At 37.8% G+C, this 13,071-nt stretch overlaps 1 protein-coding gene across 7 annotated transcripts in view; it reads right to left on the reverse strand.

Moving 5' to 3' along the window:
* Window positions 1–12,846, reverse strand: part of KANSL1L (KAT8 regulatory NSL complex subunit 1 like) — a 3,925,143-nt gene extending 3,912,297 nt beyond the window's left edge. For 6 of the 7 annotated variants that reach the window (XM_078680571.1, XM_078680572.1, XM_078680570.1 and 3 more), the window contains exon 1: window positions 12,565–12,846. The gene's annotated coding sequence lies outside the window, so the exon portion shown is untranslated. The remainder of the gene's footprint in view (window positions 1–12,564) is intronic. The other variant, XM_078680566.1, reaches the window with a different exon arrangement.
* Between the last annotated feature and the right edge of the window lie 225 nt (window positions 12,847–13,071).

The following is a 13,071-nucleotide window of genomic DNA, read 5'->3' on the forward strand; positions in this document are numbered from 1 at the left end:
TCTTGCTGAAATGCAAAGTCGAATCTGTATTTAAAAGGGTCTGCACCTCTGTACGGGTGTTCGCTATGTGAAGCACGAAAGTTTCACGGGCCGAACTCAAGGCCACCTCTCTCTGAGACAAAAGAGCTCTTATTCTTGCCATGCTGTTGAAATGTGCTCCCAAGGTTGGTATTTGTGGCCAGATTGAAAACTCCCTATGTTCATGTGTGGGAGGAAATAGAACATTTCTGCAGCAAATAACCCGTTCATTTACTGTTACGATAAAATGAATACTTTTAATTAACCCAGAACAATCTTCATTATTGAGCATCAAATAACTACCATTTTCCAAGAACTTGAACGTGGGGATGATAGCAGGAACTGGCGTGCCTTGCAACACGCAAGCCATATTTGGTCGGTGTTTGTTGCATGAACCGTGTAACTGTCTGTGCCTACACATTAGTGAATGATCTGGCGTCTCAGTGCATTCCTCTCCATTCAGATAAAGTTCTTGATCATCTTTGAAAATCTGTATGTGTATGGAAGCGACCAGACTTGATGAAGAAAACCACTACCTAAAGGTTAATAACGACCTATTGGTATATATTTCATACAATTTGAAAACTTATATAAAGCAAAAGGCAGCGTTATTAAACCGTGGATAAGGCACGTTGCCAAAGCAGTCAACCTTTTGGATTTATACTGGAAATGTTAAAGGAAGAATTACGGAGTAGGGCCTGTAAATCTTTAATAGACAACGAGTAAAATTACTCCAACCATCGTATTCCTCTAACTCCGGGATAGTAGGGGTGTTTAATTTTTTAGAAGTAGCCAATCCAAAGCATTTGGTCTGGGAAATTGTTTCATTCACAAACAACATATGTTTTGGGATGAGACATGCACGGTGGAAAGCCTCAGTGCCTTGTACCTGCCAGGTTCGTGAACCCCAAACTGATGTAGATCCTGGATATTTTTACTCTGTATTACGTTAGCATGGTCTCATTACTGGTTTAAACGCCATTTTTCCTTTTTTGTAAGTTCTGCACACGACACTTAGTTGTTGCTTTAGCTTTCAGCCTACCTGCGTCAAGATCTATGCCTGCTTCAAGCAGGCGCAGGGTTTTGATGTAGCTTTGTCCTATCTGATTGTAAATGCGGCACACCGTGGGTGGCAGAGCAGCGGTGCACGTTAACTGGTGCATCCCTGGGGATGTGCTAGTTAATATAAATCTGCCCCTTTACATTTAATTATGTGCAGGGGACACAGAGTAGGTGAGGTTTATCCAAGGTTAAGAAGAGATGAGTCCTGTTCAGTGAAAAATTGAAGATAGGCTTCAGTATATTATATACTTAAGTAGTGTGTTAAGTTTTTGATGACTGTTATTAATTTACTGTTGGGTAATAGTGGTTAATAACATTTTTTATTATATTTTACCACAGATTCAACTGCACATTATTTCAAGATTTTAGGATGCCTAGCAAAGAAAGAGTAAGAAAGGCTGGAAAACGTCAAAGACAGCAGGAGCATGGAATATTGCAGCAGTCCTCTAACAAAAAGATTTGTCAAGTCACCAAGAAAGCACCGGGTAAGAGTCGAAAAACAGTCATAAGAAATATGTCTAGTAAAAAAAATATTACTACAGAAAATGTTTCACTCCAGAAAAGGAGACCGAATTCAAATGGTAAGGAAAGGCCAATGAGAAATGTTACTGCTAGAGTAAGAGATAACTCTATGCATGAAAGTAGAAGGAAACAACAGTTTACGGATATTCGTAAACGAATGTTCCGCAACAGGATAATTGGGAATTTGTTAAAAAATATTAAGAAAGGTCAGCAGAAAGTGGTTTTTTATAAGAGAAAAAAAATAGTTGAGAAAGTTATTGATCAGGCCTTTGAAATTAAACGTAAGTTATTTATTTTGACAATCAATAGAATTAGGAAGCTAAACAAGGTAATTTATGATTTCAAAAGAAATAGTAGATGGAAGAGAATAGTTAATCGTAGTAATTTTTGTGAAGTTTTTTCTGGAGAATGGATGCATAGTTCAAGCTCTGAGGCATTTTTTAATGAGGAGAGTTATTTCCAGGATAATGATTTGGTGCATGCAGTTGACACCAGTGGTCGAGCTTATGAAGTGAAAGATGGTTGTCCAGTTGAAAAAGAAAAACTTGTGAGAACAGAGATAGAAGAGGTGTTAGGTAATGAGGTTTTAGGGAGACGTCCTAAGGGTCCTGTGTACACCTGGAAGTGTAGTAGTATTTGCAGTGTACGACAGGATTCCATCAATTTGCTTTGTGATTTTATACGGTCATTTAGTAAGAAAAGTTTGAAGCAGAAAATGAAGTTGTTGCAAGAATTAGATCCTTGCAGAGTGAGAGAAGTGATAGGTTTGCATGGTCATTCACTGGCTTGTCTTTCCAGGAGAGTATGCCAGAGTGTTTTTCATCATTTCAGGATGCTAGCAGTGCATCATAATAAAGTGAGGAAATTAGTTAGAATGTTGTATTATGCTAAGAGTCCAGCAATTATGCTAAAACAATTATGCGCTGCTCTTTTGCATGGTTCTGAAATAGATGTGAAAAATATATGTGAAGAAATTGAGTTTTGTTACTTTGGAAGTAAAGAGGAGAATGTTGAAATTGACCAAGAAGAAGAGAGTAATGTGGAAGATAGTGTACAGGTTTCCAGTACAGATAATTTCCAGAGGGAAATTGCGACGTTTGAGGTGAAATCAAGTGAGAGGCCAAATTTCACTTGTGTGTGTTGTCGACGCACTTATTATAAGAATCAAACTAAGTTAGTGGATTTATATGGAAAAAGTGAAAGGGAAAATAATAGTGAATGGAAGGATTTTACAACATACTTGATGGTAGAAAATTGTTTTGATTTGGGATTGGATCAACGTGTGTGTACTTATTGTTGTAACAAATTAAATCAAAACCAGATGCCTGCTAGAGCAGTTCATAATAATCTGGAATTGGTTGAAATTCCTTCTGAATTGAAGGATTTAAATACTTATGAATCTATTTTGATTCAAAGTATCCATCCCTTTCAGGCTATTGTAAGAATGGAGCCAAAGACAGGGAAATTGCCTCCATCAGATTTACAGAGAGGATTAAAGGGAAGAGTTGTTTATTTGCCTCTAGATTTGAAGAAAAACATTAACACAATTGGAGTAGAAAAAGTGGAAGAGGAACCTCTGGTTATCTTAGTTAATGGGGTTCCGACAAAGAATAAGAAAATATGGCAAGATTTAGTAGATGTTAGGAAAGTCAAAAGGGCAACATTGTATTTGAAAAAATATAATAAATACTATAAAAATGTATATGTTGCAGAAGAGGAAGTAAGTGAGGAAGAGGATAGCGATTTGTGTGCTGGTCAAATTGAGAAAGTAGAACCCTGTACTAGTGAAGAAATATATGAACATTATAGTGTTCATCCTTTGCATTCCAAGGAAGTCATGGGGAATGCTATTGAGTTGTTTCAAATGAAACAAGCGAAAGGGAGTCCCATTAGTGTTTGGGAGGAAAGTTTGGAAGCTCGGTGTTTCCCACAGCTTTTTCCAACAGGTCAGGGAGGAAGATATGATGAGCGACCTCATCAAATTCCTGCTTCTGAATACCGGACTTTGCGATTGTATGCAGGAGATCCTAGGTTTCGACAATGCATTCCTTATTTGTTTCATCTCCTGTTTGAAAGTGATCTGTCTGGACTGTCATATGCAGTGAACCACATCTTGAAAAGTGGTATACACATGCAAAACATCTCGGCAAGTGACTTTATGGATAAAGTCAATGTCCAAGACAGTATTTTGGATTCTCACCTGATTAATCTCATGGCGTGTCAGCGTGGTACTAATGAGTACTGGTACCGTCGTCATGGTGATTTAAAATGTATGCTGAGGAACTTAGGAACTCCCACATGGTTCCTCACTTTGAGCTGTGCTGAGTATGGCTGGGAAGACTTACTTGAATTTCTACGAGAGGCAAATGCTAACGTAGAAAACATCGAATTCAAGACACCCGGAGAACTGTGCTCTTTGGATCCAGTCAATGTATGTAGGTACTTCAATCATAGATTTGAAGCTATGATGTCTTTCATCATGAATAAGAAGAATCCACCTCTTGGAGAGGTGTTGGATTTCTTCTGGAGGAAGGAGTACCAAGCAAGAGGTGCTCCTCATATACATATGTTGCTGTGGATCAAGGATGCACCTAAATTTGGAACGGATGCAGACGACTCAGTGATGAGTTTCATAGAACAGTATTCTACGTGTGCTGTTCCAAACGCAAAGGAGAAAAAAAGCCTAAGAGAAAAAGTTCTACGTTTCCAAAGCCATCGATGTGGAAAGTACTGTCGTCGTAAATTCCGGAACAAAGACAAGTTCTACACCAAATGTCGTTTCGGCTTTCCACGATCGGTGATTTCTAAAGGAAGAGTGAACAGTTTGATGTCTTCGCTGCGACATAATGTGATGAAGAAATCACCTAAAAACACATACAATTTGAAGAGGAACGAAGAGTCTAAGTACATCAACGACTACAACCCGGTGATTTTGTCCATGTGGAATGCTAACATGGATATACAGTTTGTGGCTGATAACTGTATGGCTGTGGCTAGGTATGTGACATCTTACATCACCAAAAAAGAGAAGACAGAATTGAAGGATATGTGGGAGGACATTTCCCATGAAAAGAGCCTCAGCAAGAAGTTGTACAGTTTCAGTCTGAAGATGTTGTCGCATCGAGAAATCGGAGCTTACGAATGTTCTGACCGGTTGTCTTCAGCAAGTCTCTATGCCAAGTCCAGGAGTATCGTTTGGGCGAGTGTTGGTCTTGCTGCAACGCGTAATCGAGTTCTGAAACCTGTGCGGGAAATTGAGTATTTGGCGGAAAAGGAGCCAAACAGTACCGACATTTTGAAGAGCAACATGTTGGATACATATTATCCAAATCGAAGCAGTCACCTCGAGAATGTTTGTCTGTATGAGGTTCTGCAAAATTACATATTCAAGAGGAACATCAAAGAAGATACTGAGAAAGGAGTGTATGCTGTAATAGGAAGTGAGGGATGTCTGGTCAAGCAAAGAAAATGCCACTTGATAAACCATCGAAAATTGAGTGGCGAATCTCCTGAAAAAAAGGAGTTTTTCTATTTAGCACTTTTGCAACTTTTTAAGCCTTGGCGTACAGAAGAGGAACTGCTTGGAGATTTCCTCTGTTACGAAGACTCTTTCAATGCTGCCAAGGAGACCATAGAATGTCCTGCTTTTCTCAAATATGTAGAAATGTTGAATGTGGAAATTGAGCAGGAAGCAACGATTGCAGCCGAGATTGCCAGAGACAGTTCTCAGGACAGTCAGAGTTCTGCTTCATTGAGTCAGGATCCACTAGGAGGACCTCTTATCGAAAATGAAGCTGCCACTGCTATGAATGAAGTGGAAAGAGCCATGGCACATGCTCAGGAGGATGCGGTTAACTTAGAAGAGTTGGAAAGACAACTCAACGTTGAGCAGAGGAAAATATATGACGAACTTACCATGCAAATTGATCATGGATTAAGTCATGATAAGAAAGAGTGCTCATGTACGTCGTTGAAGCCTGTCCGACTGTACGTGAGTGGAGAAGCGGGAACTGGAAAAAGTTTCCTTATTAAAGCAATTTCATGTTATTTGCAGGAAAGGACAGAGTCATCGCTGTCTTGTGTTGTCACCGCTCCAACTGGACTGGCAGCACATAACATTAAAGGGATTACTTTACATCGTTTACTGATGCTGCCAGTGGAGCATGACAACAAATTAGAATATCACAAGCTATCTGGAGATGCTTGTTTTGAAGTTTCAAGAGTCTTGAGGAAAATGAAACTTCTTATCATTGACGAAGTAAGCATGGTTTCCAATGTTATGCTTGCCTTTGTGCATTTGAGAATGCAAGAAGTTCTCAAAACAGAGTATGATGTGTTATTTGGTGGCAAACACATCATTGTTTTTGGAGATCTTCTGCAGCTGACACCAGTGAAAGGGCAACCTGTGTTCAAAATGCTCACGCATGAAGATACCAGGAAGTGCTTAGGGAGTATTGGCAACGTCAATATATGGTTAAACTTCAATTATGCTGAACTGCATGAAAATATGCGTCAGGCAAAGGATGAAGTTTACAAGACTATTCTACAAGATGTTAGAATTGGAAAAGTGACCGAGCATGGGAAAGAAGCTTTACATGCACGATTACTGACAAATTTATATCCAGACGAAGATGTTGTGCCTGAGAATATTTTTCAGAAAGTTACTGAGAAAAAATCTGGAATATGTTTGATGCCAACTCTTGCAGAATGTGCCAAATTCAACAACAAAATGTTGCATTTAGAAAAGCAAGAGATTGTGAAATTGGAAGCTATTGACAGAGTAGAGCATATGGGATCAACAATTATTTTGTCTGAGAATCTGAAAACAAAATTGGATTCATTAGAGAAGAGTATATCTAAAACTGCGGGTTTTGAAAAGACTCTGAATGTGTGCTTGAACTGCCGTATAATTTTAAGAAGGAATTTACATGTTGAAAGAGGTCTGGTAAATGGATCAATGGGTAATGTTGTTGATTTTGTGAAATACAGAAATAGAGATGGAATTGAATTTTTAAAAATTAAATTTGATGGCATTGAGGAAGTACAGCTAATTGCTCGTTGTTCTGCTAGATTTTTGCTTGTAAAAGACTTATATGTTCGTCGTAAGCAGTTTCCTGTTTGCTTGGCATATGCGGTGACAATCCATAAATCGCAAGGTTTAAGTGTAGACTGTGCATTGGTGAATATTGGCAGTTCTGTGTTCAAGGAGGGTATGGCATATGTGGCATTGTCACGAGTTAGGACTTTATCGGGATTGTACTTGATTGAGTGTGATGTCACAAACATTTGTGCGGATCTAGATTGTGTTAAGGAATACAATAGGTTGAGAAGAGAGTATGCGCCACATTTGCCTCAGTATCCTTTGTTTGAGAAACGTGTGGTAGGCCGGAAACGAAGAAATGTGACCAATACTGGGGAGGTTGTAGCAAAAAGACGAAAAGTTGATGAACCTGAAATTATAAGCAGAAACAAAAAGGATTCTGTTGAAGATGTTGTTGGTTTTCAATTTGAAAACAGTTCTGGTGTCAACTGCTATGCTAATGTAGTGGTTAATGTTGTCTTTTCTCTAGAAACTTTAAAAGAACAGATTGTGGTCAATTCGGATCAAAGATTTTGCAGTTTGTTAAATTCTGTGTTAGAGAAATGTAGCACTGATAGAACAAACATAGAAAGTGTGTCTGAAATTCGAAATCTGTTAGACAGATGTTCAGGCCAAACACAATTCTCTCAAAATAGTCAGCAAGATTGTCAGGAGTTTTTAATGTATATGCTTGATGTATTGCATGATGAAGGTGTAGATGTAGATCACCTGTTTGGGCTTTCTTATCAATGGCAGCATGACTGCGAGAACTGTAGGGTATCAGCTACTACTAGTGTAGACTCAGAAAGATTTATATATTTAACTTTGCCAGACAGTAAATCAGTCTCTTTTAATAAGCTAGTAAAAGCAGCTGATCACAACATGGAGTGTAGCCAATGTAAATCTGAAATGATGTCCACTTTATTTATACGAACATATGGCCAGTATGTCATTTTAATGTTCCAACGATGTAGGCCTGATGGAACAAAATTGACAACTTTAATTAAAAATTTTGTGGCTTCACAGTTGTCAATATCAGGAAGGACTTTTGTAACTGTAGCAATTATATATCATGATGGTCCTTCAATAACATCAGGACATTATACAGCTTATTTAAAGTGTAGAAATGGCTGGTCATTCTGCAATGATTCTGTTTTAATTTTCAAAAAAAAATTGCCATATGACCTTAAAAACTCTTACCTGGTGTTTTTAAAACCAAAATTTTAGGGAAAGAATCTCGGGATGTGCTCTGAGGAATTTCAAGAAGTTCTTATGGCTCCTACACTATTTGGCCTTGAGGATAAGTGTAGTACAGAGACATAACTTCTAACCATAAGACTGGACGTCATGGAAAAATAACTGCACTTTGAATGAGTTCAGAAAAACTATTTCTTTTTATAAGCTAATTGAAGCAGCGAATCAAAACATGGAGTAGAGGGAATGTAAGTCTGCAATGCTGTCTACTGTTTTACATTGCTTTGTGATTAAAAGTGATGTAGAGAATTAAATAATTGTACTAGTCATAAAGGTAGTGTAAGTCTGCTTCATAGTAAGCAGTATCAGTGTGATAGGAAATGTAGAACATGATTGAGCAAGAAGGGGAAGATATTACTAGTCCAGGATTGTGTAAATGATCTTCAACATTTTAATTCTGAAAGTTGCGGAAATGCGAAAAGACGGGATTGGCTTACAAGAAATCCAAGAGTTATACATGGCTCTGACACGATTTGGCCTTGTGGAATCGTGTGGTAGAGAGCGAGAAGTCATTTATTGTATGTAACATGTTTTTGAAAACGATGGAAGTTTTCTTTCAGAAAGTGGCGGGTTGAAAGTAATAACAGCACAACAGAGTGTAAGCTGTTCATAGGACATCCTTGGCCGTCATGGAAAGTAAGTTAACTTTAAGGAGTTCTGAATTCTGATTTGTAATGTATGGGTTTTTTAAACACAATCATTTTGATTGTGTTTTTTTTTCCCCGCTGTTATATGATGAATACCTTCAAGTCACTGTTTTAGTGAAATTTGATACATTCTGAGAACAGCAAAAATAAACCATTTAACATGTATAATTAATTCTGTTCTGTTTGCATTTATGATGTACATGTAGAACTGTGTAGGAGGCATGGAGAAGGTGAGGCTTCTGTCAGTGTCAATGTTGTTGCATACAGTGCTCATATTCTACGTAGTCTTTTATATTTCATTACTTTCACTGTTTCTGACAGATCTAAAAAAAATTTTTTTAAAAGAACAGTAAGTATAAGGGAAGGAAACAGACAGTTATGTTAAAAGAAACACAGCTATAGGGAATAAACTAGGGATACTGTTACCCGCAATCCTCTGCTGATGATGTCACTGAGCATGTCATGAATGATGTAATATGTGACATCATCAGCAGTGGATTACGGGTAATAGTATCTCTAGTTTACTCCCCTATAGCTGTCTTTCTTTTAACATAACTGTCTGTTTCCTTCCCTTATACTTACTGTTCTTTTTTATAAAAAAAATTTTTTGGTTCGCTTCCGGTTCGCGTACCGGGGAGCGAACTGGGAAGCGAACTAAGAGAAATAGAGGTTGGCACAGTTGCAAATATTGTACCAATTTTTTTATAACGGGGAGGTAGTTCTGAAAAGAACTTTTTTTTAAATTGTTTTTGTTGTTTTATATTTTTTTTATTATTTTTCTGAACATTTTTTTTACTTTTTTTGAATTTTTCTGAACAGTTTTATATTTTTTTTGTTTTTTTTTCGGAGGGGGCAACGAAAACGATTCATTGTAAAGGGCTCAACAGGAGGAAGAAAACAAAAAAAAGAATTTATTGTTTGGGGAGTTTCGGACAAACATGAGCATGATTGTTAATAGCTCTGTTGATCAGAGTGATGCTACTTTCTGCGTAGCAAATGATTCCACTGCAATGTACGCAGACTTGTTTTACTTCACGAAATCTCGTTTGTATATTTGGCACCATCTCCCTGCCCTCTGGTCCCGTTACTTCCGGTACAACAGATCTTCTGGCCATAATAGGGAGATTATCTAGGTCGTCCTGTTCCTCTTCTTCCTCTTCTTGCTGAATTATAACTTTAGCAGGTGGTCCACTCTTCCTTGGATGTGGTGGAGGTGGTGGGGAAGCACCAGCTGAAGCTAGTAAAGAAGCCATTGCTCACTGGTAACAAAGGGTCTTTCTCTCACAATGATGAAAGTCAGAGTGAGGAAAGAAGGAGGGATTTTCACCATTTGGGAAAAAAAATAGTTCTCAACCAATGAAAAGTGTTCATTTTAGATCATATGACCTAGTCTTACATCATTAGGAAACCGAAAGTGAAATGAACCAATGAAAAGTGTTATTACCAAGTCACATGACCTGCTGTGTTTACGTTACGCGCTTTGCAGGGCCTCCCGGTTTGCTTCCAGAAACCTGTGCTTTGCGACTCGGTAAGCGTACGAGTTCGCTAACGTAGCACGTCATATGACGTATCACGCGACAACGCGAAACGTCATGCGGACGGGAGGCGTCACGATGTTGTTTTCTAACGCGGCAGTTGCGGTAAAGAAACGTTTACCGGCTCGCGGTCTATTTCGCGGCATCAAGGTCAGCTAACGGGAAGCTTCCCGATTCGCGAAGCGGGAACGAAGAAAAAAAAATATTTTAAAAAAAAAATTATTCATAAACATATAAAATATATTTTTGGATTTAAAGAAGAATACATTTTACAGCTACAGATATTAGCTGTTAAAAAACCAATGAAATTCACAGAAAAAACCATAGGTTATAGACCATATATAGTTAGGAATTAGCATTTACAAAACCTTGAAAATTCACTGAAAAAACCATAGGTTATAGACCATATATAGTTAGGAATTAGCATTTAAAAAACCTTATTTTACTCACACAAAACCATTGAAATTCCATATATAGTTAGTTGCACTAACTATATATCGCGCACCCGTAATCCACTGCTGATGATGTCACATATTACATCATTCATGACATGGTCAGTGACATCACTGATGACATCACTGATGACATCTCAAATGACATCACTGATGATATCTCATTTGACATCAATGGTCACATCAATGATGATATCATTAATGTGACAATACAATGCATCTCCTCACACTTTAATATAACCTCTGTTACACCCAGTGTTAAATACAGAGTATAATTTTTGAAACCATTGACACACCAATACTAGTTACTACATACCCACTCACTGATTCCTACGTCTACACACACATTCACTCATTCACCCATACAATCATTCATACATACAATCACTCATCTTTACAACACTATCATATGCACTCATACACCTATACAGACACTCACACTCTGCCACTCATCCATGGAGTTACTCACACACCTAGTCAGTCCTGTAAAGAATCAATCACAGTTCCATTTTCTAATCTACACAGTTAAACATAGAGTACCTTACATTTTAAAACATATACTAACACATACTTACTCTCTTATAGAATCACTGATACAAGTACACATTGATCTGCACAGAGTCACACACCTCCCAGCCAGTCATACACACACTCAGTCTCCCATACAAATACTTGTGCAACCAATCAATAACCCATATAGCTACTTATATAGCTACTGATCAACACATGCAGCAGCTTGCACAACAACAGACATGCTGATGCACACTTTCAGACAGTTTAGTCACTAACCCGTGCATTTAGTAAGACGCATTTAATCACTCACTCATACAGTCAATCACGCACCTACTAAAACCTTCATTGAGACACTTATACATCCACTCATTCTTCAATATGTAAAACATATTTAAACTTTACAGAAACACATAATCACTGGATGTTGTCATCAGTGATGTCATTTGAGATGTCATCAGTGATGTCATCAGTGATGTCACTGACCATGTCATGAATGATGTAATATGTGACATCATCAGCAGTGGATTACGGGTGCGCGATATATAGTTAGTGCAACTAACTATATATGGAATTTCAATGGTTTTGTGTGAGTAAAATAAGGTTTTTTAAATGCTAATTCCTAACTATATATGGTCTATAACCTATGGTTTTTTCAGTGAATTTTCAAGGTTTTGTAAATGCTAATTCCTAACTATATATGGTCTATAACCTATGGTTTTTTCTGTGAATATATATATACACACACACACACATATATATACACACACACACATATATATACACACACACACATATATATACACACACACACATATATATACACACACATATATATATATACACACACACATATATATATATACACACACATATATATATATACACACACATATATATATATACACACACACATATATATATATACACACACATATATATACACACATATATATATATATACACACATATATATATATATATACACACATATATATATATACACACATATATATATATATACACACATATATATATATACACACACATATATATATATATATATATATATATATATATATATATTCTTTGGGATGGTGGAAATTTCAGAGAGCCGCAAACAAATAACATTCTGCCGTACAGAACGGGCGGAAAACCATTACTACAGAGGACAAATCTGAACAAGAAATTATTACATAGTCAAAACCTGTTGCTTTGCAGCAACTGAAAAGTACTTTTACTCCCCATATTAAAAATAGATGACACACAGAATTCGTTTAACCCGTGTGGAATATAAATATGCATAAGAATGTAACTGCTCAATTACGGATATATAAAACATATGGAGCAGGGTTCCATATGTTTTATATATGTATGCGTACGTTATGTATGCGTACATTATTGTGAACATTACTTAGGTACTAAGGAAACAAGTATCATTAGATTGGACAGTCATGGATGAGAAACAACGCAACACGTCTTACGGTTCAACCCCGTACAAGGGCCTCAGGAAAACCTCAGTCCACACGTGTCGTAGGATGACCACGTGAACAGAATTTCCCTCCACAGTCCGTTGAGGCTGAAATCCGTTGTCCGGTTTGACTCCTTTAACCGACGTCTTCGTCTTCTATACCGTAATTTCAATTAGAGAAGCGGCTCTTACACATCCCTAGAAACATTTAACTATCACGTGGCTGCACGAGCTTACGTTCTGCTCCGCCCTGAGTATCTAGTAGCGCCGAAATGCGGCAGAACGCTGACTGAAGTATGCGTGATTAGAATCGTGTTTGGTACGTAGCCGGTAAAGCAACTTCACACCAACTGGGCAGGGGTTCTACCAACCAGCGCTTACGTAAAACGGCGCGCGCACCATGCTACTGTGTGGCCCGTTGTGTACCTCATGGTCGTACCGCACGTGCTGCGTAGCTGTGGGTACCAGTACCACTTGCGCCCTGACGAAGGACTTCTGCTCACTTAAGGCAAATATTACA

Source organism: Lissotriton helveticus, chromosome 3_1 (assembly GCF_964261635.1).
Source record: "Lissotriton helveticus chromosome 3_1, aLisHel1.1, whole genome shotgun sequence".
Classification (NCBI taxonomy): domain Eukaryota; kingdom Metazoa; phylum Chordata; class Amphibia; order Caudata; family Salamandridae; genus Lissotriton; species Lissotriton helveticus.